Here is a 27,963-nt window from a genome sequence, read left to right on the forward strand (position 1 = left end):
TCCTGTACATGCCTGGAGATGACCTCCAGGATGAACTGCTCCATCACCTTTCCAGGGATGGAGGTGAGGCTGGCCGGCCTATAGTTTCCCAGGTCCTCCTTCTTGCCCTTTTTGAAGACTGGACTGACACCGGCTACCCTCCAGTCCTCGAGCACCTCTCCTGTCTTCCACAGCCTTTCAGAGATGATGGAGAGTGGCTCAGCAAGAACATCCGCCAGCTTCTGCGGCACTCGTGGATGCGTGCTGTCGGGGCTCATGGATTTGTGAGGATCCAGTTTGCCTAAATGATCTCTGACCTAATCCTTCTCAACCAAGGGGAAGTCTTCCTTTCTCCGGAGGAGATTATATGTGGCTGCTGATCCAGTGAATATGATGGCGTTTTGAATATGGTAGTGTTTTGTATTTAAAAGTTTGGCTTTGGTGCATATACAGTATTCACATTGTGGTTCCTAGTGATGCCCGTGATGCATAGAATGGCATTAATTGAAAAATGAAATGCTTTTGAATACTGATTCAACATAATGTAGATCGTTTTTGAGAATCGTTACCTAGGTATTTTCACGGATCTAGACTCTTGTTAGCCTTGGAGCTGCAGATCAACTTGCATTTACACACTTTATGTGAAACAGAGATTGAACTCAAATGCTGTTTATGAAATGGAAGAAGTAGTTTCTGATAATACTCAACTACGTCTGTAATGCTTCTGGTTACTCCTAATTATGCAGGAGGTTCCTTTGTGGCTCTTTCCCCGTTAAGTACTTGTTGTCAGCTCACGTGAAATTTTATGACCACACTGTGTCTGTTCAGCTGTTTGTCCATGTGCCTGTCCGTTCCATGCAGTAACTTGTGTTTGCCATTAATTTTCACCGTAATTGAAAGAAGGCTAGATGTTCAATGCTAAAGTTCTACAGTTTCACGAAAATATATATATATATATATATTAAAGAAGATGTGGATTAGACCTACAAGCTGAGGAAATAGTGTTACTTCAGCCCTTCCCTAAGCAGTTCTCTGACTCCTCAGTGTGTGCACTGTCCAGGAATTATATCTCTGCTGTCATCCCTGTCCTTGCCAAGTGGGTTGTTTCAGTGGGCTTGTACTTCCTGGAGAGTATCTGGTTTATGCAGAAGGAGTATGCAGAGGACCCTCATAGGAGCACTGCTCACAGGAGAATTTTTTCCTGCCACCTCAAAAGTAGCATGTGCACAAGGAAACCTGTTGTAAAAAGCTGTTGCATGGTACCTTCTTACATGTGTTTTGTGCATAATAGAATGTGGATACTGGATACTAAAGCTTATATTTTGGGTCAAAATTATGTTTTCAGAATAAATTTGGTATGGTTTCAATTAGAACAATGCTTATGTATGTAACTACAAGCAATAAACAATCCAATCATTTCTGTTGGTGAAAATACCTTAGAATCGTTTCCATGTGCACATGTAAGTCTGTCTTACTGAGGGGGCAGATACGCTAAAGCAAGTCACGCAATTTGTTGTTATCATTTAATTCCAGTATTATGTGAGAAAACAAACATTTGCGTTGATGTGTGAAACAAAAACTTGCCTTTATGAAATGCATGCACATAATACAGTTTTTCAGAGCTTTCGTTTTCATTGGGGATTTTTCAGAACCAAAGCCTGTGTGCTTAACGGTGTCCTGTGAAATGGATTGTGCACATGGTCAGCTTACAGACAGCTGATTGCAGTTTCATCGGTGAAAGCAGGACTTGCCATTTTATTTGGTCAAATGTAAATGAAAACCATAGGGTTTTAAAATGTATAGTCATAGCTATTTTGAACACAAGTGAAGGGTTGGTTGTCTTTTTTTTTTTAATATCATGGGCTGGATTTCAGTAATGCAGTTGATCATACCTGATTCACTTCCATGCTGTAAACTGCAAACCAGACTAGCAAGAGTCAGACCTGTTCATTAGATATTAAAAAGCCTGCACAAACGGCTGCTTTATTGTAATGTAAATCACACTGGTTCATGCATGTGGCAATAATTAACTTGTGTTGATGTTAGGAAAGAAGTCAGCATCATATGGTTGCTGAAAAACAGGTTTCAGTATGTTTTGACTCAGCTAACACAAGTTAGGTGCCATTAGACTGGTATAAATTTAACTAATTTTTAACAGCAGAAATGTAAGACTGCAATTTTTACAGGACTTGAAGAGAAGCCTGTTTTTTTTAAGCAAGACAAATTGTTGTCTTGGATTTGGAAAATGGAACTTAAAGTTACCCTTTTTTAAAATGGAATATTTTGCATATAGCAACGAATGAAATAATCAGAAATTGCATCTTTTAAAGAATGCAGTCTCAGAATGATTAATTTTCAACTTCCCTGTTGCTTGCTTTTCTGGTTATTTTTTATGGGCCATCAAGAAGCAGTCGGGGTCAGGCTACCAGGAGTCTGTAGATCACAAACTGAAAGCAAGTATGTTAAGTTTTAGAACAAATGTTTATCTTGACCATTTTTCTTTCTAAAGTAGTTTGTTAATAAGACTATTCCAGAGTGGATTAATAATACTTTGCTTTAATGTGTTTGGTTTTTTTTTTGTGTGTGTGTGTGAGAGAGAGAGAGAGATATATATTCAGATATTGATTGATGCTTAGGGCAATATTTAAAAAATGCTTAGCATTTCTATTGATGCTCTTGTTAGAAGTTCTGTGGACCCCATTAGTAGCAGAGTTAAATTAGTGCTAAGCAGTGGTAGAAGTTGCATTGTTTAGCTCAAGCTCTAGCCTTTAAGAAATTAAAAGGGAAGGATATTCTAGTAAGAAACACTTGATATATTTGAACCTTGGGTAAGGGGAAACTTGGCAATGTAAATGTATGCAGTAATCAATCAAAGACAGAACTGAAGAACTTGCTACTAAGCTTATAATAAAATAAATACCAAGTCCAACTAAATGTAAATCACTTGTAACTGCTATTTTTCCTTAACCAGGCACTACAGAGCCTTGGTATAAATGACACTATTGGCATAAATTAAAACAGTACTTACCTTCTCTTGGAGAGAAGGAAATTACTTTGAGGTGCCCACTGACAAGAGAAGGGGCAATGGGCACAAACTGAAGCTCAGGAGGGTCCCTCTAAACATCAGGAAACACTTTTTTATCGTGACTGAGCACTGGGAAAGGGAGCCCAGGGAGGTTGTGAAGCCTTCACCGTTGGAGATAGAACAGAGTTGTCTGGACACAGTCCTGGGCAGCTGGCTCTGGGTGACTCTGCTTGAGCAAGGGGCTTTGACGAGGTGAGCTCCCTTTCAATCTCAAACACTCTGTGATTCAATGAGTCACTTGTTTTATATTTTAGGATGTTTTGGTGAATTGTTTAAACTAATTTTCTGTCAGAATGATACTAGGAGCAGATGCAGAGTCACAAGTTTTGACCAGAAGAGTAGAATATTTCTGCGGTCTTGAAGTCACATATTCTAAAATTCTCATGTCTTTAAGTTTCGTGAGAATAAGGTGCCTCAGGATTAAAATACAGTCTACCCAATGTGATCTTTAAAAAGATGACTTTTGTTGTTCTGTTATTTCTTAGTTTATATTGTTTTGACAGTTAATGCACAGTGTCCTGAGAGAGGACTTCATAAAAGTGTGCCTTAAGGAAATTGACAAATGTGGATGGTACAAAATGGCTGTTCTTGTCTGGCTGTTACGTCATGTTATGAGAGAACATCTGAATCCTGTGCCGAGTCTGCTTATTGGCTTTCCCAGTGCCTGTATTTTGCGTGCTTGCAGGGAGCAATGTAACTTCTCTGTTCCAGTCTCAGCTGGAGGATCTCCTTTGCCTTCTAGCTTCAGGGAAATGAAGCTCTGTGGAACAGACTTCACACACCAGTGTGGGGTGGTTGTGTGTGGGCTTCCCCCACCCTGTAACATCCTACACCTGTACTTATCATGTGATGTGAAAATGAAGCTAGGTATGCCTGTCATATGGCTTATGTCATGTATCTTGACAGTTGAGGGATAAACAACTGAAGATGTTCGTTAGTACTATTGTTTTTCTGTGATGCAAGCTTTTATATTGCATTTGATACAATTATTTGCACGTTGACCAATTTGAAGCCTTTCATTGTTCCCAAAGTGTAATGTTACTTTAAAGTCACTTTTAATTTGATAAAATATGTTCACTCGTTTCAGTTTTTTATGGTTGTCATTCCACCTTTTAATAATTGCTCTCCATTTCTGAAAATATGAAGAAATAAAGGGCAATATGTAAACATACCATGATTTTGAAAATTAGGAAAAAAAAATAAAATCAGTGTTTCCTTTGGTTCTTTGCCATGCTAAAGTTAGCTTACCAACTGCGGTGCCTTTCTTTTGGTAAGGCGGCAAACTTCAGAAACTAAACCAATACTTCAAAAAGACCCCAACTGTTCATAATAATAAACCCCATTTTTACATCTGTTGTTTCAAAAAGTAATGCTGCCTTCACTATACATGTAACTAGGAAACATACTGCGTGATCCATTATCTTGTAATTTTCACTGCGATTAATAAGAGCAGTGTTCCAATCTAAACATAGTAGACTGATAAGTTTACTACAAGATTTAAAATTTTAAATATTTTACTAGACACTGTTAAAGAAGAATGAAGATGCAGTATTTGAATCACAAATGGTGTACTTTATTATCACAGTTTCTTATCCTGCTATATTCTCCTTACATATTGCTGCTATTTATCTTGTATTCTAGGTATTTGTTAATGGCATCTCCCAATACAAGGCTCTAACTCAGATCTGAATATATGCTGCTTCTGTAGTACCATAAAAGCAGCAGGCTACGTGGTTCTCAAGGGCAGAATGTAAGAGTATGTGCTGTGAAATACAGAAGAGGGAACGTGATATTACTGTCTAAGGACTATGTGATATGTAAAATAAGTGTTACTGTGATCTGTTTTGTATGACGGATGTCAGTGCAGGAGCATACGATTGTTGTTTTGCAAGAAAAAGAGCTGTATGCTATAGGTGTTTGGCCTGCTGAAGGGTGTGTGTGTGTTTGAATGTTTTATTATGCTGACTTGGTTTGTGGATAGATGGAAATGGGCATTTGGTCCCTGGGAGTAGAGTATTCCCGTGCCTAAGTGTGTTACACTTTTGTGCTTAAAGTAGATACTGTTATCGTGGGCAAGAGTGAATTACAATGGGTTATTGTTGTTCCTTGATATTTGTTTGTAGGTAAAAGCTGTCTGTTTCTATGATGGTCTTATTGTTAAATCTGCTCTTGTTTTTTTTCTGGTGTGCCTATAAAATATATGAACTGAAATATAGTAAATAGTATCATCTTAGCGTTATATAAGATTTTCTTTTTCTGGAAGTGGTTTTGTTTTTGGGTTCCAGTAGTCCTCTGCCAAATAAGCTTGCAAATACAGATTCCCCCCCCCCATGTTTCTATTTGTGATTTCTGTTTTATGAAAGTACATTGTGTTCCACCTGCTTCAGGTCATGTAATTTCTTGTGTATTTAATCTGAAAATCTGATTTTTTTTTTTTAAATGTATCACACATCAAGAGAACAATTGCAAGTAACTGTGTTTCTGCCTCAAAAATACTACTTCCGCATTAGGTCTAAATTAACCCTTCAGTGTCACACAACCTGGGTGGTCTTTTTCTCACATGGTAGGTGACTGGTAAGGTAGATTTAGATTAGATATTAGGAGGAAATTCTTCACTATGAGGGCAGTGAGGCACTGGTACAGGCTGCCCAGAGTGGCTGTGGATGCCCCATCCCTGGGGTGTTCAAGGCCAGGCTGGACGGGGCTTTGAGCAACCTGCTCTAGTGCAAGGTGTCCCTGCCCGTGGCAGGGGGTTGGGACTTAGGTGATCTTTATTGTCCCTTCCAAACCAAACCAGTCTGTGATTGTATGTATAATTCATTGAGAGAGATAGTTTTTTGTTTCAGAAAACAATATATATATATTTATATATAGAAAAATAAGAATTTATCTGTCTAGTTGATTTTTAAGAATAGGAGAGATTATATATATACTTTTTTTAACAAGGTGGATTAATTGGTTTTGCTGACAGGCAGGGTAATGTTTTTGCCATTGATGTGAAACTATAGAGAGACAAATCTGATGCAAGGGACCTTTAAATGTGTAGCTATACTTGATAACTAATTAATTTCCAATTTCATTTGGTTAAAGTGCTTTATCTTGCAGCTGGTAATTACTTCTATTAGAGAAGATACAGGCTGTTTCTGTTTGTCACATCAGAGGGAGCCCAAAATTAAAATTTTAAAGACCAAGCTACTTTCTTTGTTAAGGACCTGGGAATATGATCTTTACATGGAAATAAGTTGCTGCTTATTACAGTTTTCAGAATAGGACTCGGTATTTGCTTGTGTACTTGATATAATTTAATTGAGAATCAAAGCTATATTTCACACCTCATATAACTGTGTGTTATCAGGAGATTTCGGTGCTGGGAGACTTAAGAAAAGTGGCTTACCAACCTTTTAAATATAGTGTCTCAACTTCGTGCTGGCCGTGATAGTAAACACCTAGTACAGGTACCTAGATGAGTGGTGAGAATTTTAAAAAAATTAAAAGAACTTCAAACTGTTTGTATTCACAGTTCTAATCATTATAATAATAAAAAGAATTGTCATTTAATCCCTGTACACTTTTCTCCCCTTTTCACCTGCATTGCATTTTTGTTCTTCAGTTAAGTAACCTAATTTATTAATTTAAAAAAGGCCTTTTCTGGCTTATTTTGTTAGCATCTTGTTCCCTTGACTGGCTTTTTCATCCTTGTTTTCTCTCTCTTTTCCCCAGTTATGTTTGTGTCTGTGTAATTATTGCTTTTTTAACATTGTACATGTTTCTCTGAATCATGTAAAATGCAGCAAAGTTTCATTTGTGACTGGGGTTTCTGGGTAATGGGGCAATGCGCAAAACAGTTACTGCATCTTTTTGGCAGACAGGAGCAGCTACATGAGTGCTGAAGTCACGTCTTCCTGCTCCCTCTTGTTTGCTAGAGCTTACAACATTGTAGAGCAAATACGTAGTCTCAAGGTAGTGGTGGTCAGTATTTAAACAGAAGATGAAGTCCCTCTTAATGCAGTAATACTCAGACTTTCTCTTGTTGTTCAGCTCAAAATGGATGTTAAAGGATGAAATGGCACTTCCTTCGCTAGAAGAAAAATTTAATTCTTTTCACATTTTTCTTTCATCTTCCACTGATGATGATGGCAGGAAAAGTATTGTATTTTAACTGATAGTGTTCCTTTCTTCAAGTTACACTGGCGTGGTGCAGTTGTTAATCAGCATGTCCCTGCTTGTTAGAGAATGGCCTTGACATAATTTTTGTTTATCAAATGTACAGATGTGACGCACAGGGGAGGTTATACAGAACAGCCGACGCTCTTTAGTCATAAGTGTGCTTGCTGATCCCTGTAAGTGCTGAGTCAGAGAAAAATTCTACCGCGCCTGTAGAGTGTGGGAGTCGATGAAAACTAATTAAGTGATGCAAACACCTTCCAGCACTTTTAAACAAGCTTTCCTAAAAGATCGTTTTTCACAAGTCTTGAATCTTGATCAAAATACCTAATAATGATGTAGACCTTCTTGTCATTGCTGACATCATTGCTTTCATCCATCATAACAGCGAAAGGTCCTGATGCGGAAAGGTTCATGGCCTAACAGTGTTTGATGTGCTGACAGAGCTTTGATGATCACGCAGCTTTTGTTTCTTCCAAAGGGATTTTTTTTTTCTTGGTAGCTGAGTCTAGGAATCTCACCTTGTCAAGCTGTGTGAAATGGTCAGCAATGTGAATAAAAAAACCCCATACCTCAGCATTCTGAAATTTTTCGCTTTTTAGCCTGAATTCTATTTTAGAGACAGACAAATGGCAATGGCATGTTTTGCAGACACATGGTTTACGTGAAAAATATGAAAAGAACCTAGAAGTTGAATTATTTTTTAAATACTTCTGAACTAAATAAAGCTTCAGATGGGTAGTTGAGCTTTTGTGGCCTCTTGCACTGAAAGAGAAATGAGCTCAAAGGAGGATCCTCTTTGTTCACACAGTGTATGTAGACATTTTCAGCATTTGGAAATCAGATTATGTGTAATTGTTCTAGTAAGAGAATTAATAATATTTTTTAAATATTTGAAAATGGTCCAACAAACAAATGTAAATTAATGAAGATTTAGGGGAAAGGATAACGATTCAGGGAGTGATAAGCACTGTGTCTAGAAGGTCTTTACTTAATCAGATGGTCTTGCGCCAGGGGAGGTGTAGGTTGGCTATTGGGAAAAATTTCTGTACTGAAAGGGTTGTCAAGGGTTGCAACAGGCTGCCCAGAGAAGCGGTTGAGTCACCTCCCCTGGAGATGTTTGTGTAGGTGTGGTGCTTGGGGACATGGTTTAGTCGTGGACTTGGCGGTGCTGGACTAACGGTGGGACTCGATGATCTTAAAGGTCTTTCCAACCTAGACGATTGTATGTAAGTGATCCCTATACCCAGAGCATTGAACACGAGACAAGTCTCCAGGTGCATAGATCAAATTACTTAAATAAAAGAGTAAAGAGGAGCTGTGAGCTAGAAGCCTCAGTCTTGCGTTTTGGGCCAATTCATAGTTCCTGTGTGCAGTGTACTAGCAGCTAACACCTGTATTTCCTCTACAACAGAGAGGTACAGTCTGCCAATGAAGAAAGCAGTGACTGCAGTTGATCTGAGGCTTTGTGTGGGTTCTTTCATAAAGCAGGGTTAGCGTACTCACAATAAAGATGTGGCTTCCTGAGTTTAGGACAATGTCATAAAAATGGACAACTCCCATTTTCTGCTGCTCAGATGATGATTTCTTAGTACCGTGAAACTGAATTAACATTTATTATCTTTATTCTGTTTTTTACAAACTTAAGATGTGGGTCAAGGCCTTAGTTTCCTGCCACTTTTTAGTATTTTGTCTAGTTTGCATGAAGAGTGGTTAGTTCTTCGAGCAATGATAAAGTAATAGTGAGAAAATGGAGCATGCTGGGGGAATAGAAGTTATGTTTGGTTTTGGAATGTACAACTGCATATAAGTCGAAGAAAGAAGATCTTAAAGAAATTTTTGGTCTTAAGCTAAAATTAAGAGACCTAGTGGAACTTCATAATACCGAAGACAGTTTAGTGTGAGTTTTCTTTTTTTTTCACATCCCCCTTCCCCCCGCCCCTGTTGCGTTGTTTTTGTTTAGAAGGTAAAGCAAGAGCTGTGAAGAACTTAACCAGTAAACAGTTCTGCATGGCAGCAGATGGGTGTGTGACTGCTGCATCTTTATTGGCCACTACTTGAATGATTTGCTGAGGTGAATGTGGCTTTTTGTGTAGTGCCTTTAATGATTCTCTTATGACATTGTTGCATTGGGAATGTCCTGATAAGGCCACATGTGGAATACAGTGTATTTCTGTCTTGTTTCAGAAGAATTATTCATGTTCAAGAAACTTGAAACTAAAATGGGTTAGAAGAACATACATTAGGATTCTGAGGGTAATTTGGAGTCTCATGGAAGGATTTGAAAGACCTTAGAGGGGTTTAGTTTAACAAAATTAAAAACAGAGCTTGTATACTCCTACCCTATGGGCCACAAGCTCCAAGTAAAACAGTGTAAAGAACACAAAAATTGGAGGATTCAAACAAATCGGGTAAAGCTGTTAAAAGAACAATTTCAGGCTGAAAACCTGAGGAATGTAAATACGGGAGAAGGAAGCCAAATTTTAAGATGGTATTCGATCCATTATGAGGAGGATTGCATGTTGTGGGGTAGGAAGCATGTAGATTTGATCCAGGAAGTCTTTTCCAGTTGGGTGCTCTTTTAACATTAGTACACCCCTTTGCAGAAGGGGGTAGGGGAAGACTTGCAAGCAGGCAAAACCAAACAACGTAAATTTTTTAAAAGAAATAAAATCCAGAACCCAAACTCTTAGGGAAAGCATTTAATTTCTAGTACTTAAATATTCCTCATGCTGACTGATGCCGTCTTTGCTAGTACTAATATGCACATTGCTGAAATCTGCTGCTGAAATACTGAACTCCTGATAAATTGTCAGTTCCCAAAATCGTAAGAGATAATTTTGCTTTGGCAGGCTAAAAATTTTCTGAAACTATACTATATTTGAACAAAGGTTGTATTGTTAGCTCTGCTGTCACAGTGGGGATTTTTTTGTTGATCTTTTATTCTAAATTAATATTTTGAATTATTGGTTCTCCACACATTAGTTCACCAAAGGAGATAAGCACTTTTAAAAAGATTTCTAAAAACGTGTGGGTTTTTTTATCAGCATACTTTACTAAAACTGTGTATTTTAGGGCCATGTTCTTTTTTTCTTCATTTCAACTATTCTGATAGAAGGGGTTTTCAAGACGCAGATTGTCACGTATTAATCTTTACTAGGTATTAATGATTTTTTTTTAAGACTTTTAAAAATATCAGTAGTGGTATATGTTGTCTTGCATAGAGAAACTTGCTTCAGTTTTTTCAAATATTTATCGAAGTTTTAGGGAAAAAGTGCCCCTGTTTTATCAAATGTTTTTTCTATCAGGTTTTCAGGAAATACTAGTTATAAATGCTAACAGAAGTATGAAACAGTTTGACAAAGTTTCCCTAATCTCACTTTTTCAGTCTGTTGTAATGCCATAACTTTGTTAGCTCTCCTGTCATGGTAAACTTCTAGAGCAGACAAGTCGTGAATTACTAATGAAAACCAGGAAGAATGTAACTTGAAAACCCATGCTCTTTCAACCTTTGTTTGCAATATAATTATAAAAAGGGCACCAAGACAAATTTTAAGACAGGCATATCTTTTGTACTATGTTTGCACTAGAGAAAGAAGCAAATTGCAGTCAAGAAAGCAAACCTTGCCTCACAGCTTTATGAAAATGGTGCAGTTTTTGCTGCATTCTGCAGTGCTTTCAGATTCTAAGTTTTGATTTGAGAAGATGCTATTGCCAGAATGTAAACCAGTTTTTCTAGTCTCCTTAAAAAAAACCACCTTGCAAAGTGATAACAGTAACAAAGGTGGGAATTCACCCCACCCTGTCTTCCCACTCAATTCAAAGCTCAATTAGCTCCATTTATATGCTATTAAGCACAGGAAACTTCGTTTTTCTTTGCTTTGTACACAATAAGGAAATAATGCAGGAAAGAAAGATTAGGTTGCATTAACATTGCATCGCTAATAATGAAATGAAAATAAAAAATATAATATTTTGCTGTCCACATTAACTGTCCCGTTCTTGCAATGAGAAGCAATTACTACACCGGTGCGCCTGTGTAGGGCAATGCAGCCAATGAGACACTTTGCCTGTGCTGGGTTGATACCGGGAAATGTAAATGTAAAAGAAAGTTTACAATTTCCTCTTCCAGGCACTTTGTTTTCTGTTCTTTCTGTTCTTTTAAATATTCAACTTCCACCTGTCTTACTGAGTGTGGAATGTCAGCTGTTTCTGGTCTCTTACTCTCAAATGGCAAGAGGATTTTGTTTGCGTTTAAGGATACTTTGTGTTATGCTTTGTAATAATTGATTCTAAAAACAAATCTAAAAAATAAACCACGATAAAATGCTTTTCTGTTGGGCTATGTTAGTGGAATGACTGTGGGTACTATAAGGGAGAAGAAGAAACTAGTTGCAAGGACTTCTGTTACTGCACAATTAAATATTAAAAGCTCAGCATTTACCATTTGTGTGTATGCACGGTTGTGTCAATGCAGAGAATATTTAGTCTGAAACAATATTTTTTTGTCCTTTTTAATATTTTTTTTAATTGGATGGAGAAGTTGGTGTTGTGCAATTTCCTTAAGTTCATGCCAAATCATATATTTGCTGTTGAGTTTTAGCTTAGCTTTCTACTTAGTATAGTATTTCTATACCTAAGGCACCTGTTTACTCTGCACTTTGGATGCTGGGGCCAAAACCAGTCTGTGCTTTTAATCAGGGAGAAAATACTGAAATATGTAAGGAAGAAGTTATTTATAAAAGTAGATGCTTCCTTTTAGCTTCAAAATTTTAAAGCTTCAGTCTTGGTATGTATGTTTCTGCAGCAAAAGGCACGATTTTTTTCAAACCTCAGTCACTTGTCTCTAGCCATGTTTTCTGTAGTTTTGCCCTATAGATAAAGTTGGGTCTTTTTGCAGATAGTGGTTTATGCTGGTTTTTTTTTTCTTTTTCTTTTACAGTTTGTTTTTAAAACCTTAGGTAAACAGATATTTGGATTCTTCTTTGAGCTTGCTTCTAAAAGAAGTTTTTGTATGTTAATTTTATCTCTGTAGTGCAAACCCTTACATGGTCAGGTAATGAATGCAACCGCATTTTTGAGTAAAGCAAACACAGGGATGGACTCTAGAGGAAGTAACAATCAGAATGACATTTGCCAAAATAGGTGTGCCTTTTAGGTGTTAGTTGATATATGCTGGTGATCAAGTTAGACCTGTCAGTAAGTTGTAAAGTGAATGGTAGAAATGCATGATAGGCAGCTATAAGTTACTAAGGTAAAGAAACCCCACAGCTGTCAGAAGGATGTGCTGTTTTTTCCACCTGAATACTTACCTTTATTTGGGCCATCTAATCCGTTCTGGTTGTGATGATCAAAATTCTTGCTTTTCCTAATAGAAGTTTAAAACAACTTGGAGTCAGTACTGCTTTCATTTAATTGTTATGGTTTTCTGTTGTGCCTTATTTGCTCTTGTGCTGATGTGTTGCTGTAAGGGACAGTCCTGCTGCTGTGCCTGCATTCTGCCCTTGTTTTGCATTGGACTGTATGTACTCTTGTTCAGCCAAGTGAAGAGTGAGGTGAATTGATCTGCTGGAAGATGTCTCTGTGTGTGAAAATAGACTACAGGTTGCTTTACCGCAGTACACTTCAACCTCTGTTACAACTGGCTGTTCAAGAGCAGTATTACCGAACTCCTGAGCACGTGACCAGTACACCCAGACTGATTTTGATGGTGTCAGAATAGAGGCTTTGTTTAGAAGTTGTAACCAGAAGCAATAGGATGAGAAAGAGAAAAGGAGTATTTTAAACTGAAGTATGGACAGTTAAAATTTATAAACAGGTAAGGGAATAATTTTGGAAGATGTAGAATCTGGTTCCTGAAAACTTGTACAAAATGTTGGGGAGCTAAAGCGTTTGCAATGGTAGTAGCTCACACAGAATCCTGAACCAGCTTTGGACTGGGTAACTTACATGTTGCTAACAGTGTAGAGGCAGTAGTATGCAGCTGCTCATGGGCTGAAGGGAAAAGCAGTAAATACTTGAAAATTAACTGCACTGTGCTGTGAGCTCTAAGACGAGAGTTGCATTGTTTAGCTTAGCTTAACCTTTGCTGAAAACTAGTTAAACAGTCACAGTGGAGATTGTGCTGTGGATATATCATATTTATGTGGGAGTCTTCTGCCTCTGAGAATCTATCAAGTGGTGCGGTAGATTTATTTCATTTTTACGCTTGATTTTATGAGTTAGATGTCTTACAACAATTAAATTTTATACAAAGCAGCCTGAACCTTGGGTTTATGATAGTCCAGTTTAAGCTTAGAGGTACAGACTGTGTGGGTTTCACAGTGCTCCCCACTATGTGCATTTCTTATATTGTCTTATTTAATGTTCTTTGTGATGTTGAAGTCCCCTACCTTTTCTCCACCACTTCCTTGTGTATTTGCTTACAGTATGCAAATGTCTAGTTAGGTCTTAGAATGCTAACCAAAAAATTATCTTGCTGCTGAGTGCTACTTCCCTTTAGAAAGAAATGCACAACTGTATTTACTTGGAGGGAAAAAGTAATTCCTTTCAAGCAAAGCAGGTTTATTACTTACAATTTTCAACATAAATTGTGAAATAATTGGATTGCACTGCCGATAATCATCTTTTGACTCTCTTGGGAGCACCAAATACAAGGCGCTGGAAAGAGGGGAGAATGAGTTCTGCTTCATGTGTAATCTTCAAATAATTTAAAAAGTGAAGTCAAGCAATTCAATGTGTGACATTATATCTCACAGGCAAAGTGTACAGGTGGTAGCAAATGTAAAGTTCCCCTGTGTTTAAAATAATGTTTAGAGTTACAAAAATAACTTTTCTGCAACTGCTGTGAAGGGAGAGGAGGAGCATTATTTTTGTTAACGTGTTACAGGGAGGTGAAATGCCATTAATGAAATGGACGGCATGTGGCTGAGATTTGCCAAGGTGATGAAGGGAGGTAGATTTAGAAGTGCTACAGAAACTGAGTAGGAACTAAATAAATAAATGACACTTGATGACATAATGATGGTACAACTTTAAGCCATTTATTGTGGTTTCATTATGGTGTGTATGTGGAAATACTGTAACCATTGTGGAATGAAATATATATTTAAAACCAAAAAGAGTTTCAAAGTAGTGGAACAATGAATGCATTTTATAAAACATTGTTTGAATCTTGTGACAGAAATAAAAAAACATAGTTAAAGCCTAAAATACACTGTTGAGTCCTGGGACTTTTTTTTTTTTTAAACACAAGATAGGCACCTGTCAAAAACTCAAAAGTTTTCATAGAGTTATTTTAAAAATAAATGGAATACCTGGGAAGGTTCACTGTGTCCATATAAAAATGACATTACCTTTAAGAAAAATTCACGAGGCAAATTCCAACCCATTCCAACATGTGAGCTTGGTGCTGGGGAAGGTGGGATGTGGTGGGAGGGATGTCATTGAAGTTTCTTCCCCCTTTCAAAGGGAAAATAATGGCCTATTTTAGAGGTCTTGGACCATTTATTTACTGACTGTGGTGAGTGCTACTAATGTCTTGATGTAACTTTCTACAGCAAGTGAATGGAACTCTGGACAGTGAAACGTTTAGTCTTTGGAATGAGAATAAGCAACCTCAATAATACAGGACCATGCATTAAATAGGATTTTTTTTTAATTGGTGAAGAATGGACAATGGTGTTTGATTAACCTAGTAATTTTATTGTTTATTGAAAATATGTACAGCATGTGGGAGGAGGAACCAGGGCAGTGTGTGATGGCTTTTTTTATACATGTTGCATTGTATTTGCATTTGTTTTGTTTACTTGAGTAAGAAATGGGAAGTTAGATGTGTTCTTATGTAAATATAATAGACAACTCTATTTCGGCTCTTACAAACGGAATTTATTTGTTCAGGTGTACAGCAGTTGCATCAAGATACACTTTTTCCTGCCTTGGGGAGTATTAGATACACAGGACATTTGTCAGTCAATTGTGTGTGAGACAAAATTGTCCAACTGAAGTTAGTTTTGCCTTATCAAAATATAGTAGGTGAGTTTGTGTGTATACATCTAGTCAGATTTACCTTCCCAACTGGTAAAATTCTTGGATTTAAGCCTTCACTAAAATCCTGACTACGTGCTGTTGACAGTTTGGGAGGAAGAACCTTTGACTACTGTGTAAGATTAATTAAACATTAGTACTAGTTTTATTACCTGTAACTTTGAATGTACTGCTAAAGTTTTCCTGCTGAATGCAGACTTTTTATTTAGCTTATTGAAGGTATGTGATATACATTTGTGCTGGGTGATTTGCATGATACCACATAATATTTAAATGCAGAGCTATGCTCCTGTATTTCTGTTAAGTATTTCAAGAAAGGGATTAAGAAATTGCCCTGTTTGCATACCCCAGCACCCACTGGTGGTATTGCACAATTGCATATCTCTGGTGCCTTCCTTGCCTCGTTTTTCATCCTCACATCTCTGAGACATTTTCTGACACCTCTGCTCATCTATCTCAAAGTCTCATTTTGTGTTCTATCACCCCTTTCCAAGCTTAGATTTGACAACGCCCCTACCCCACCCCTTCCCTCAGGTGCAATCAACCTCATGCCTCAACTGCCTATGGAAGGGAACTTGCCTTTTAGCTCGTGTAGGTACGCAGGTATTCAGGGTAGGAATGGACATAGAACATTACCTGTAATAACATGAGTGTCAGAGTATAGAAGGCTGAAAGCTTGTACAGGCAGAAGATCATCTATGAGTTTTGAAGGGGGACTGAAAAGTTCATTGCACCATTTGAGATTAAAGAGCGACTTTAGTAGGTCTTTAGTCAAAGCTAAGACAATGTGAGTGTACTTTGTTGAAATATACTTTACAGGACTATCTGAAGTAATTTGTGTGGCATGAAGCTGTGAGATTGCTCCAGATGATACAAAGTGGTTTTGCTGATGCACATGGCTGATGTTGAAATTTTTGCTTTTGGAATAATTCCTAACCTATGCAGACCTTGAAGTACTGGAGCCATAGTGAAACCTGTTTTTAAAACTGTTACCTGTTTTCACTTGCAGTCATGCAGTCTTTTGTATTACAGTTTCTTAAGTACGGGTTACAGTTTCTTGCGGGAACGTCTTCATTTACAGTTTTTTGTGTTTCTGGTAAAGTTGTAGAGGACTTTCCAAGTAGAGACCCTTTTCATGTACTAGGGATTGAGAAGAGATGAAAAAAGCCCCTCTTTCCTCACTCCTTGGTTTACGTACTTGCATTCAGTCAGAGCAGGTGAAGTATAGAGGAGAAGTCAGCAGCTGGTAAAGGAGGTGCGTTGAAGCAACAGATGGTCAGAGCATCAGGCTGAATCCCAAGATTTCCTACTCAAGATTTCCTCCCAGTCTTTTCTTCTCTTTTGGAAGTGTTGATATGCTGGGGAGACAAGCAGGCTATTTTCCAGTGCAAGATCCTTGGAGGGTCTGGGTAACTTTTCTATAGAGAAACTTTTTTCTTCTCATTGGAACAGTATTCAGGGCTGAGGATGCCGTGGCTATGCAGTATGCTTTGCCTGCTGGTAGGGTAGTTGGTTATCATTCCTTGCAAATGGCAAGCTGGAACTTCAAGAGCTGTTTTTACTATCTTCAACTCTATTGAACCTCTAACATTTGCCCTAAGGTTCAGGTTTTGGTGGGCTGTTCAATGCCTTCAGGGCCGATTCCAAAACAAAACTTAGCAGTGCCACAGGTATAGATGTAGTCAGAACTACGACGTACATGCAAATTTAAAATGGGCAGCAAGTACTTCAGCTTCAGCTGATACAGGAAATGCCATGTTTCTAACTCAGAGGAAGAAATATGTCTTTGTTTTCTGCTTTCTGAAGGACAGTTCAGGCTTCTAGTCAGCCAGTAGGTTGGTTGAAAGAGTAGCAAAACGTGTACTTTCTTAAGCTTTTCCTCTCTCAAATGCTTTGCTCCCACTTTTTAAATGGTATAGTTAAGGTGTCATATCTCCTTCCATCACTGCTCTCTCTCTTGTTTCTGGTGTAGTAGTTGGTGTTGTCAAAGCATGGCAGTAGGGTAGAGAAAGGAAACAGTAATGTTTTGATTTCTCCTTGGGAGAATAAATGCGATTCCTTTCCTGTATAGGTTGATGATATTGCCTCTGACTGTTACAAGGAACGATTTGTTCCTGACAAGGGAGAAAAATACCTATTGTTTTCCTGGCAGGCCAGGGAGTGTAGTTGACAGTGGCTGTAAGGAACAAAAACCCAATCGTTGGTGTTAATGGCCACACATTTACAGGTTGTTATTTAAAATTAAATTTAAAAAGTTACGGCTGTTGTTGATTTAATTATCTACCTAGATTTAAATCCTTACTTAGCATACCTAACTCTGTAAAAGAAGTTCTTGCTCATGTAGATGGCTGAAATTTTGTTTGTGTAAATTTATTAGTATGGTTTTTTGACTGTACCACTGTGAGATAGGCCAGCTTTATCCTCCTGTCAGTGTAATGATGTAGGGAAAAAATCTAGAGTAAAAAGTCCAGTTTTTCTACATGTTTGTTTTTTTAAAAAAGTGTTCAGTGTAAAATAAAAGCCCCAACCAACCAACCCCTGAAATGCCATTTTTTGATATGTAGGCAATTATGCATATTTGCTCAGTTAAGATTGCTTATCAATGTAGCTGAAGAGAGCATCTGCAAGCTTTGTATAGCAAGTATATGTTTAATGCTGCAGAAGATATTTTAAAAAGATCAAACGGTAAAATTTCACTGACTCTTTACCAGTCTTCAGTGAAAAACAACTATTGGAAAACCCCAACAGGATCAGATTTCAGCTACTATAGCAAGTAACATTTTCCTGAAATGGTCGTATTCCAAAGGTTGCATCTGTTATGCTGTTTTCCATTTCCTATATGGTGTGTATAAACTATGTGTGCAGAAAAACTTAATCTACTCAGGGCAAAAAAATCTGGGAAGAAAGCAATCCAAACAAGCGTTCAAAAATTATTTAATTTTACGTTTTCAGTGAAATATGTGTGGATTGTACTGACATGGAGGTGCTTCTGAATTCTCATAGGATGAGGAGGATTTGAAATCCTCATGCTAGAGAACATCAGTAATGGAATGAAACTCTGGTTCCATATAAACAAAACTGAAAATTCCCATGGATTTCTGGGAGGCCAGAATTCCTTTTGCTTTTTAGCAGGAAGATTCCTTTGACTTACTGTGTACATCAAAGGAGAACACATTGTACTATATCATTCACAACTTAGTAAGGGTAAAATGGGTATGTGTACTTAAACAGCTGGTTGCAAACAAAAAACGTGTGATTATATATAGCATTGGGCTTAAACTATTCTTGTTTTAATGCCTTCATCTCTGGCCATGGGAAACAAAGTGTTTTCAGTAAACTGGAAATACTTCAGAGCGTTTTTTTTGGGGGGAGAAATTTTACTGTCCTGTGTGTATTTCTTTGTCCTTGTAAAAGTTACTTGATGAAAGGGTGACTCAGCTGATCATTGTTTTCTGTTCGCAGGTTGCAAAACTGCAATGTCACAGAACTGACCACATTCATCACAGTAAGTAAGCTGTAGCAATAAGCATTCTGATAATTTTCTGAGAAGTGTGACTCGTATAGGGAAAAGGAAAATGTTATGCACTGTATGGCTTAGTGCTAAATTCTGCACCCAGGTCCTGATTTCAGCAAGATACTAAGCACAGGCTTAACTAAGACTTCTAGATTCTTAGTCCAAACAGTGCAATACTGCTGTGATTCTTTTTCGTGATACTTTTGTGAACTCAGGGTTAACTACTGAGTAGGTCTCTTAACAATTAATGTCTATGATAACGTGGTTATCATTCTTTCTGGGTTTCTCTGTATGCAGACTTGAAATATAAATATGATATAATGTAACTTTAGTGTTGCACGTTTTCAGTATACCTTTAGTAGTTTTGATGTCTGATGTTACACAGTTTAGGGAATATTTAAAATTAATTGAGTGATTGTGCTGAGAGTTTTGATTCCAAAATCAATTTCAGCAACTTGAAAAAGTATTTTGAGTAGTCAGAGAATGCATGCTATTTTGCTACACGATGAGCATGAATTATCTTGTTTTATTAATTGATCGTTTATTAGACTATTAGGAAATTTTGCATTCACATCAATTTGCTTGTGTTTTTTCAGGATAACTAAAGAAAAAAAGGTACTTGTGTCTTACTCCTGTACTTTGCTTTAGACAAAGTTAACATTGAAAACTAAAATAAAGATTTAAATAGAAAGGCTAACTGGCTTTGCTTAGGTCACAGACGGAACTTTCAGGCATGCTTTTGAAGTTTTAGCGTACTTACTGCCTGTCAGGTACATAAAGAGAAGAAATTGTGATATAGATTTGGAATGATTTTTCAAGTTTATTATTTTGGTGCCTCTCACATTAACCATCAATTCTTCCTACACTTGTGATAACGTACCCTGAAAATAGAAAATAACATACTTAAATTTGTAAGGACACATTGTAAGTTTACATCCAGTAATGTGATATGTTGGTTAACAAGAACCTTGTTTAGATTCCAGACATGATATTGTGTGATACAGTGGAGTCTTATGTTTCAGTAGCGACCTTCCTGCCCTCATCCCAGGGGTAACTTTACAACCAGTATTGCACTGACAGTAGAGAAGGAAAAAAAAGGCTAAATTAAAGAAATTTTGTGTGCTGATTAAAGTAATTTTTAAGACTAAATTTAAAAAGCTCAGGTTTTAGAAGTACTTCTTCAAGTGCACGGTTACATGGTTCCTGTACACTGTAGAAAGACAAGCTATTAAAACCACTACATGTGACTTAATACAGTATTTACGGGAATGGTAAGAGCACCAACCTCTGCTGAATTCAGAGAATGAATAGGTTCATATGGAGAGAGCAGTTCTATTAAATGGGAGGGATCAAGTGAATTAAAGGTCAAACGGACCATTTCCTAGTGAATACATTCCTTAGCAGGCAGTGATATGAAAGTAGGTAAGGGCAAGGAGGTAAGATAGCCTGCTATTTTGAAGCTAGGAGCAGCAATCGAAATCAATTAAAAAAACTAAAAACAAACAACAGAACACACAATCCAGAAATACGAAAGTCATGAAGTAATTTGCAATAATAGACAAAAATAGGAAGACTAGGATTTAGTTTGCTGCAGGCCTCAGACATTGTGAAACTTTCTGTGATAACAGTAGTATACTGCCAGCTTGTGTTAGGGTGAGACAGTTTTAATGAAAAAGGTTTCTTTCCATAATAGCTGAACTCTGATTATTTTTTCTTTCTTAATGTTGTTGTAACTTTTTCTCCTGGGACATACTGAAACTGAAAGACTGCTACTTTCCCACCCTCCCTGTGTCTGAAGCAAGGTGTTGAAACTTCTAAGCAGCAGCTTCCAGTTTTGCAGAGGGTAGGAGTGTGTGTAGTTTCTAATTAGTTTTAAACATTACCCATATCTTGAGCTTTAAAAAGCTAAACCTACTAACTTTGACTTGTGAAATTTTGTGGTTTTTTTTTTTTTCTTAATAAAAAAAAAAAATCAGTCCATTTCCTTGGGAAGAAGATGCAATCCCATTGAGAGTACAGGTACATAGAAATATTAAAACAGCCATTGCTTGAGTTGAAAATTTCTTTCTGACTTTTCTGAACCCTGAAGTGTTACGAGGGCTCCTTCCTCCTTTGGGGAGTTATTACCCATGAACAAGTCCAGATCCTACTTTGAGGGGCAGTTTTCCCTAGACCAACAAACATGGAATGAGAGCTGCTAGCTGGCTGCAGCTGAACTCTGTTACTCTGTGGAACAATCAGGATGAATACTGAACAAAAAAGTTCTGTAGAGGAATGAGGAGAATCACAGAATGCCAGGTTGGCAGGGACCTCAGGGATCATCTAGTCCAACCTTTCTGGGAAGAGCAGAGTCTACACAAGATGGCCCAGCACCCTGTCCAGATGACTCTTGAAGGTGTCCAACGTGGCCGAGTCAACCCCTTCCCTGGGGAGATTATTCCAATGGTGACTGTCCTCACCGTGAAAAATTTCCCTCTGGTGTCCAGTCGGAATCTCCCCAAGAGCAACTTGTGTCCGTTCCCCCTTGTCCTCTCCATGGGACTCCTTGTAAAAAGGGAGTCTCCATCTTCTTTGCAGCTACCCCTTAAGTACTGGTACATGGTGATGAGATCCTCTCTGAGCCTCCTTTTCTCGAGGCTGACCAAACCCAGCTCTCCCAGCCTATCGTCATATGGCAGCTTCCCAATCCTTTGATCATCTTGGTAGCCCTTCTCTGGACCCCTTCCAGCCTGTAATGCTCCATAGATGGTCAAGTTGACCTGCGTAACTTTTCTCCCTTTAAATATTCAACTGGAGAACAACAGGAGTAATTTACAGAAAGATTCGTGCTTTTTGATCAGTCTTCCCATAGGCCTTAAAAATGCAAGGGAAATAATAGCCGGGTGTAGATCTCTTTCTGTGAACAAGCGTGTTTTTAAGGCTGATCGTTAGTACAAACTCAGTGTACTGGTTTATTCTGCCTGTATATTTATGGCCAACTATAAGTTACTTAATCCTTTTGTGAGTGATGAAAAACGTCAAATCTCTGAAAAAGAAGAAAAACCCCATATCCTTAGTCACCTCTAATGTTTTTGTGGGTGCAGTCAATTCTTTAGCCAACAGAATGTACTTTCTTTGTTAAGAAGCAACAACAACCCTTCTATACAAAGAAATGGTGCCTCAGTATGCGTTCTGTTGTAGCAAATAGATTGCTCAAGGGAATAGCTTGAAAACATAGGAAAAGTGGCAAGTGATAATTCCTTATACTTTGTGAGTTGTGGGGTTTTTTTGTTTGTTTGTTTTTGTTTTGTTTCATTTTCTGTTAAGGTCATGCCATTTTAGATAAGAGGTTCTTGAGGGTAGCAATTTCTACTCCCAAAATACAAAATTCTTTACATCAGTCATGATGGCTCCTTTTTATTTTTTCTAAAAGGTGGTGGTGGTGAATTAGAACAGTACCACTTCAACCATTGACATAGAAATAATGTAGAATGTAGATGGAGTACTTGAAAGTTATGTAGATAATACTTTCTAACAATTTTCTAGATGGTTGTATCTAACCCATTTATTAACAGTTATAATTAAACAAGTGATATAAAAGTATAAGATCAGCTGAGCTGAAGGCTGAACAAAATTTTCTACAGTTAAGGTAAAGTTAAGAAGAGAGGCCCCAGAATTTGACCAAAACTATGATGACAAGCTAAGTTTGAGAGATGTTGCCATTACAGGAATCTAGAGTTGGTGAATACTGTGGTTGGCAGCATCTTCGTAGGTGAGATCTACGCTTAAGTTGATTCCATTTTTTGGGGGGGAGGGTGGAGAAGAAAAAAATATTGAGCAAAGAAGAGGAAGCTGTTAAAGGATTCATAAATCATGCTTTTTGCAGAAGACAGAAGTATGGATTTGACAGGTTTTGAAAACTACTCAGTTTCTTTTCGCAGTAACAAAGTATGCTTTGGCCTACTTTGAATTGGTGACTAGGAGTGTGAAGGTGAACAACAACAAGGAAAGTGTGTGAGGTTTTTTTTTTGCCATCAGACCCAGGAAAAATTTTGTGTGTTTGAATTACTGGTTCTGCAGTATAGAAGCAGGTTGCCAAGAAAAGCACTTCCCTTACATGAAACTTAAGTGTGTGTAAATAGTAGCCTGTTCGCAAACTAAATGAGAACACAGCAGACTTGTAAAAACATGCAAGTTAGGCAAACATCTTGCTGCTTTTTAACAACAACAACAACAAAAAAGACAACCATGTGCTTTATCACTTGTCAGCTGTTACGTCTCAGAACAAAAGAAATTGCACAAAAAATATGATTGTTGAGCTGTAAGTGAAATTTTATAAGTCTAGGAGCTGGCAACTAATGAGAAACTACAAATAAAAATTGGAACACTGTATGGGGAGGTAAGGCGGAAGGAAAAAAAGAAAAATTTGGTGAACTTGGGTTAAGAAAAATAGTTCTATGCTTTTATGGTAATTTGATTGTATCGTTAGCTCCACCCCCACAACTGTTCCCGTTCTAATCAGCAGTTAGCTTAAGCATCTAGCTACATTGCTGTATTTGCTTTTTTCCATCATGTAAATACGCGAAAGGATGCAGAGAGTTCATGTAAATGTGCATTTGGTTATCGAAAAGGAATGTGTGTTTTTGTATTCCCCCAAACAATTCTGGGGACTACAGTACAAGACAGACACGGACCTGTTAGAGTGGGTCCGGAGGAGCCCACAACAATGATAAGAGGGCTGGAATGCCTCTCCTATGACAGGCTGAGAAACTTGGCATGTTTCACCCTGGAGAAGAGAAGGCTCCAGGAGAGACCTGATAGCAGCCTTTCTATACATAAAGCGGGATCATAAGAAAGATGGAGAGACACTTTTTACCAGGGCCTGCAGTGGCAGGACAAGAGGCAGTGGTTTTAAACTGAGAGAGGATAGGTTTAGATTGGACATAGGGAAGATTTTTTTCTTTATTGTGAGGGTGGTGAGACACTGGAACGGTTGCCTAGAGAAGCTGTGGATGCCCCATCACTGGAAGTGGTCCAAGTCTGGTTGGACAGGACTTTGAGCAACCTGACCTGCCTACAGCAGGAGGATTGGCCTAGGTGATCTTTGAAGGTCCCTTCCAAACCAAACCATTCTGTGGTTCTGTGAAAACATGCCATTCGTTGCTTGTAGTAATATTATTTGAAAAAGAGCAGTTTGGGGTTTTGATGGGGTAGGTGGGTGTACTTTTAGCAAGCTCAGAAAAAAATATAAAAGTTTCCAAAACAGCTCTTCCCCAAAGAACGTGAGAATTTACTTCCTTCATACATGTGTAACACCTGCAGATTTAATTATATCCTTACTTCAGTATAACAACAACAATTAACATTGACTAAGAATCAAAAAGTAATATGACTTTAAGTTTTATGTGCTTACAGTAATTATACAGAGGGTAAATAAAATGCAGAAGGCTTTTTCTATACTTACTTTTGCATAGTTATTTTTTGAAAATAATCCTCATTAAAATTTGAAATAAAAGTAGTTTGCTGTATGTTGCTGATTTGTCAGCAAATATGGTCATTTTGTACGTGTATGTGCTTGTACATGTATGTTTAGATTTATTTATGAAGGAAAGCAAATTAACATGCTAGGTAAAAGAATTATGGAAGTAAAATTACAAAATGACTGAAGGTTTCAGGGAAATAATTACTAAACTGCATATTTCTCTGTGGAATACCTAGTTAGTTTGATTACAGTTTTCTTTTAAACTAGTAGACTATATTTGATTTGTTGTATTTTATAATGGGAAGGCAGTTTTAAAAAAAACAAAACAAAATAACCCCACTACTGACACAACTTCTGTAAGAGTTACTCCCGACTGTTTTAATGCTGCTGCTGCAAACCAGACTTAATAATGGTTATTTACTGAAATGGTTAAAGAGCAGATTTTGATTATGTATTGTCAATCCATGATTAGCATCTGGTAGGAGGAATAAGTGGTTTATTAAGCCTTAGTGTACAGATGGCAACTGGAGGAGCTCAGATGTAAATTGAATTTTCGGTAGTATCACTGTATTGTTAAGACCAGCTGGTTTTATCTTTCCAATAGCAGTGATCTGTTTGCACAAAAAGTGTTTTTGTTGTTTACAGTTACTTCAAAAGTTTAAAAGTTCAGAAAACTTTCAAAGTACATATGATTAGGTAAGAGTTTTCACTTTGTTTGCTTTGGCTTTCTTCTAGAAAGAAGTGTTCCTTGCACTTAAATACAAAGCTTTGTCTGTTAATGGGAAATGAGAAGTATTTTTTTTCTAATTAGATTTCAGACTGTAGCTCTGTAATTTAGATGTTTAGGCTAAGAAGACATTTCTAGTCAGCTACTGAAAAATAATTTTCCATATGTAAGTTGATGCAACGTTATCTTTTTATTCTAAGACTTCAGGGACTTTTCTGCTGTGTCGTGGTTCAGCCTCAGTTGGCAACTAAACACCACGCAGCCGCTCGTTCACTCCCCTCACCCCTGTGGGACAGGGGAGAGAAGCGGAAGAGCAAAAGAACTTGTGGGTTGAGATAAGTGCAGTTTAATAATTACAATAAAAATAATAATTATAATAATGATTATGATAATAACAATAATGATAATATGATAAAATGGAAAAGGGGAAAAAACACCCAGAAACACAAACAATACAACCGCTCACCACCTGCCGACCGACGCTGCCCGTCCCCGAGCTGCGATTGCTCCCTCCTGCCCCGGCCAGCCACTCCCAGTTAACATACTGGGCATGACGTTACATGATATGGAATATCCCTTTGGCCAGTTTGAATCCGCTCTCTTAGCTGTGCCCCCTGCCCTCCCGGCTTCTTGTGCACCCGGCAGAGCCTGGGGAGCTGGAAAAGTCCTTGACTAGTACAAGCACTGCCCAGCAGCAACCCAAACATCGGTGTGTTATCAACGTTGTTTTCATACTAAGTCCAAAGCACAGCACTATGTCAGCTGCAGTGAAGGAAATCAACTCTATCCCAGCTAAAACCATGACATGCTGGTAGCTAATATGAGTACTGTGTTCCTGTTTCAGCTAGAAACCTGCTTTTAGTAGGCCTTTGCCAGTTAACCTCAGGAAAGCTCCAAGAAGTGTCATCTGGGTAAGGGTTACAAGTTCAAGGAAGAAAGTGTATTGTGTGTGGTTTTTTTTATTTGCTGTTACTGGAGTTTGTAATATTACTGTGAATCATTTGATTATATTCTTAAAGCCTTACAAATCCTTAGGCAAAACTAAATTTGCTGTATTCAATTTATTTTCTGGCTTTAAGGTAAGTAGCAAATCCTGTGGTAATAAAAGTTAAAATAGTGGAATCAAAAGAGTCAGAACTGAGAAGGCAACTGGGATCCTTAATTAAATAAACAATGATAGTTCTTTTCATTTTAACGTGACAACTGGAAGAGCTTAGATGTGTGTTTTGTGAGAAACTGGTGGGAAAACAGAGCAGCTTGGTAACTGGGAGTGCCCTACTGATCATCTCTCTTTAGCCGTGTGTGAAAGGCACAAGGCCGTGGCTTATTCTTGATTTGTGGTTGTAGCTCTGTTCTGTTGCTTGTAGCAATGGTAGTCCATAAACGATTTATTAATTTATCTTAACAGTGAGTGAATGAGAGATTTTTTTTTTTTTCCAGATTTTTTTGCCTGGCAGGACAGGTTGGGGTCAGTAGCAGAAAGGCCCTTGGGGTTTTGGTAGCCAGCAAGCTGAACATGAGTCAGCCATGCACTCTTGCAGCAAAATAGGCAACTGCATCCTGGGGTGTGTTAGCAGGAGTGTAGGCAGCAGCCTGAGGGAAGTGATTCCCACTGCCCCATTTGGTCCTTGTGAGACCACTTCTTGAGTGCTGTATCCCAGTTCTGGGGTCCCCACTACAAGAAAGATAGTGACATACTTTAGTGAGTCCAGGGGTTGGTTACCAAGGTGAATAGGGAACAAGGGTGCATGACATAACACGGATATGTGACAGAATTGGAATCATTCAGCCTTGAGGAGGCTCAGGGAAGTTAATGGTTATCCTGAGTCAGATTCTTCTTGGAAGTATGCAATGGAAAGAGAAGAGGCAAACGATATAAATTATGCGATGTCTGTTTGCAGCCCAGAAAACCAGCGGTTTCCTGGGCTGCAACAAAAGCAGCAGGTCGAAGGAGGTGGTTGTCCCCCTCTACTCTGCTTTGGTGAGACCCCCTCCGGGAGCACTGTGCTTAGCTCTGAGGTCCCCAGAACAAGAAAAACGTGGACCTGGTAGAGTGGGTCCAGAGGAGGACCACAACAATGATCAGAGGGCTGAAACCTCTCTGCTATAATGAAAGCCTGAGAGAGTTGGGGTTGTGCAGCCTGGAGAAGAGAAGGCTCCGGGGAGACCTGATTGTGGCCTTTCAGTATATAAAGGGGGATTATAAGATAGACACACATTTTACCAGGGCCTGCAGTGACAGGACAAGGGTAATGGTATTAAACTGAAAGAGAGGGTTGGTTCAGACTGCACATAAGGAAGACATTCTTTATGATGAGGGCAGTGAGGCGCTGGCACAGGCTGCCCAGAGCAGCTGTGGATGCCCCATCCCTGGGGTGTTCAAGGCCAGGCTGGACGGGGCTTTGAGCAACCTGCTCTAGTGGAAGGTGTCCCTGCCCGTGGCAGGGGGTTGGGACTAGGTGATCTTTATTGTCCCTTCCAAACGAAACCTGTCTGTGGTTCTATGAAACACTGAAATGGGTGCTCAGAGAGCCTGCAAAATCGGTCTCTTGTTTACTGGACAAGGCTCTGAGCAACTTGATGTAACTTAGAAGTTAACCATACTTTTGAGCAAGAAATGGGACCAGATGATTTCTGTAAGATCCCTCCAATCTAAGCAACTTCACGATTCTATCTTAAGTTGAAAATTCTTAATTATTTTCCTTTTCTTCCCCTTTGTCTCCTTCCTCCTAGGATTTCTGAAGGAGGAAGGTAGAATTAGAGTCAGTAGCATCAAGGAATTGTTGAGTCAAGGCAGTGCTTCTCAGCAAGGAATGTGTGGTGGTGGAAGACAGCTGCAGTGATTGACTCCTGTTTTTTCCACTGCCCTTCCACATCCTCAGTGAGACCTTTCTTACGGTAGTGCTGTCTCCCTGATTTGGCAATGCCTCAACACCATATCTTGGTCACTTCCTTAGCTCTGCTGCAGTGTAGTACATCCTCTTAGT

At 38.4% G+C, this 27,963-nt stretch overlaps 1 protein-coding gene across 17 annotated transcripts in view; it reads left to right on the forward strand.

The window, feature by feature from the left end:
• Window positions 1-27,963, forward strand: part of BAZ2B (bromodomain adjacent to zinc finger domain 2B) — a 165,869-nt gene that overhangs the window by 21,470 nt on the left and 116,436 nt on the right. For 16 of the 17 annotated variants that reach the window (XM_064450866.1, XM_064450865.1, XM_064450869.1 and 13 more), the window contains exon 2: window positions 18,737-18,779. The gene's annotated coding sequence lies outside the window, so the exon portion shown is untranslated. Of the gene's footprint in view, window positions 1-18,736; window positions 18,784-27,963 lie in introns of all 17 variants that reach the window. The other variant, XM_064450867.1, reaches the window with a different exon arrangement.

This window comes from Phalacrocorax carbo, chromosome 5 (assembly GCF_963921805.1).
Source record: "Phalacrocorax carbo chromosome 5, bPhaCar2.1, whole genome shotgun sequence".
In the NCBI taxonomy this organism is placed as follows: Eukaryota; Metazoa; Chordata; class Aves; order Suliformes; family Phalacrocoracidae; genus Phalacrocorax; species Phalacrocorax carbo.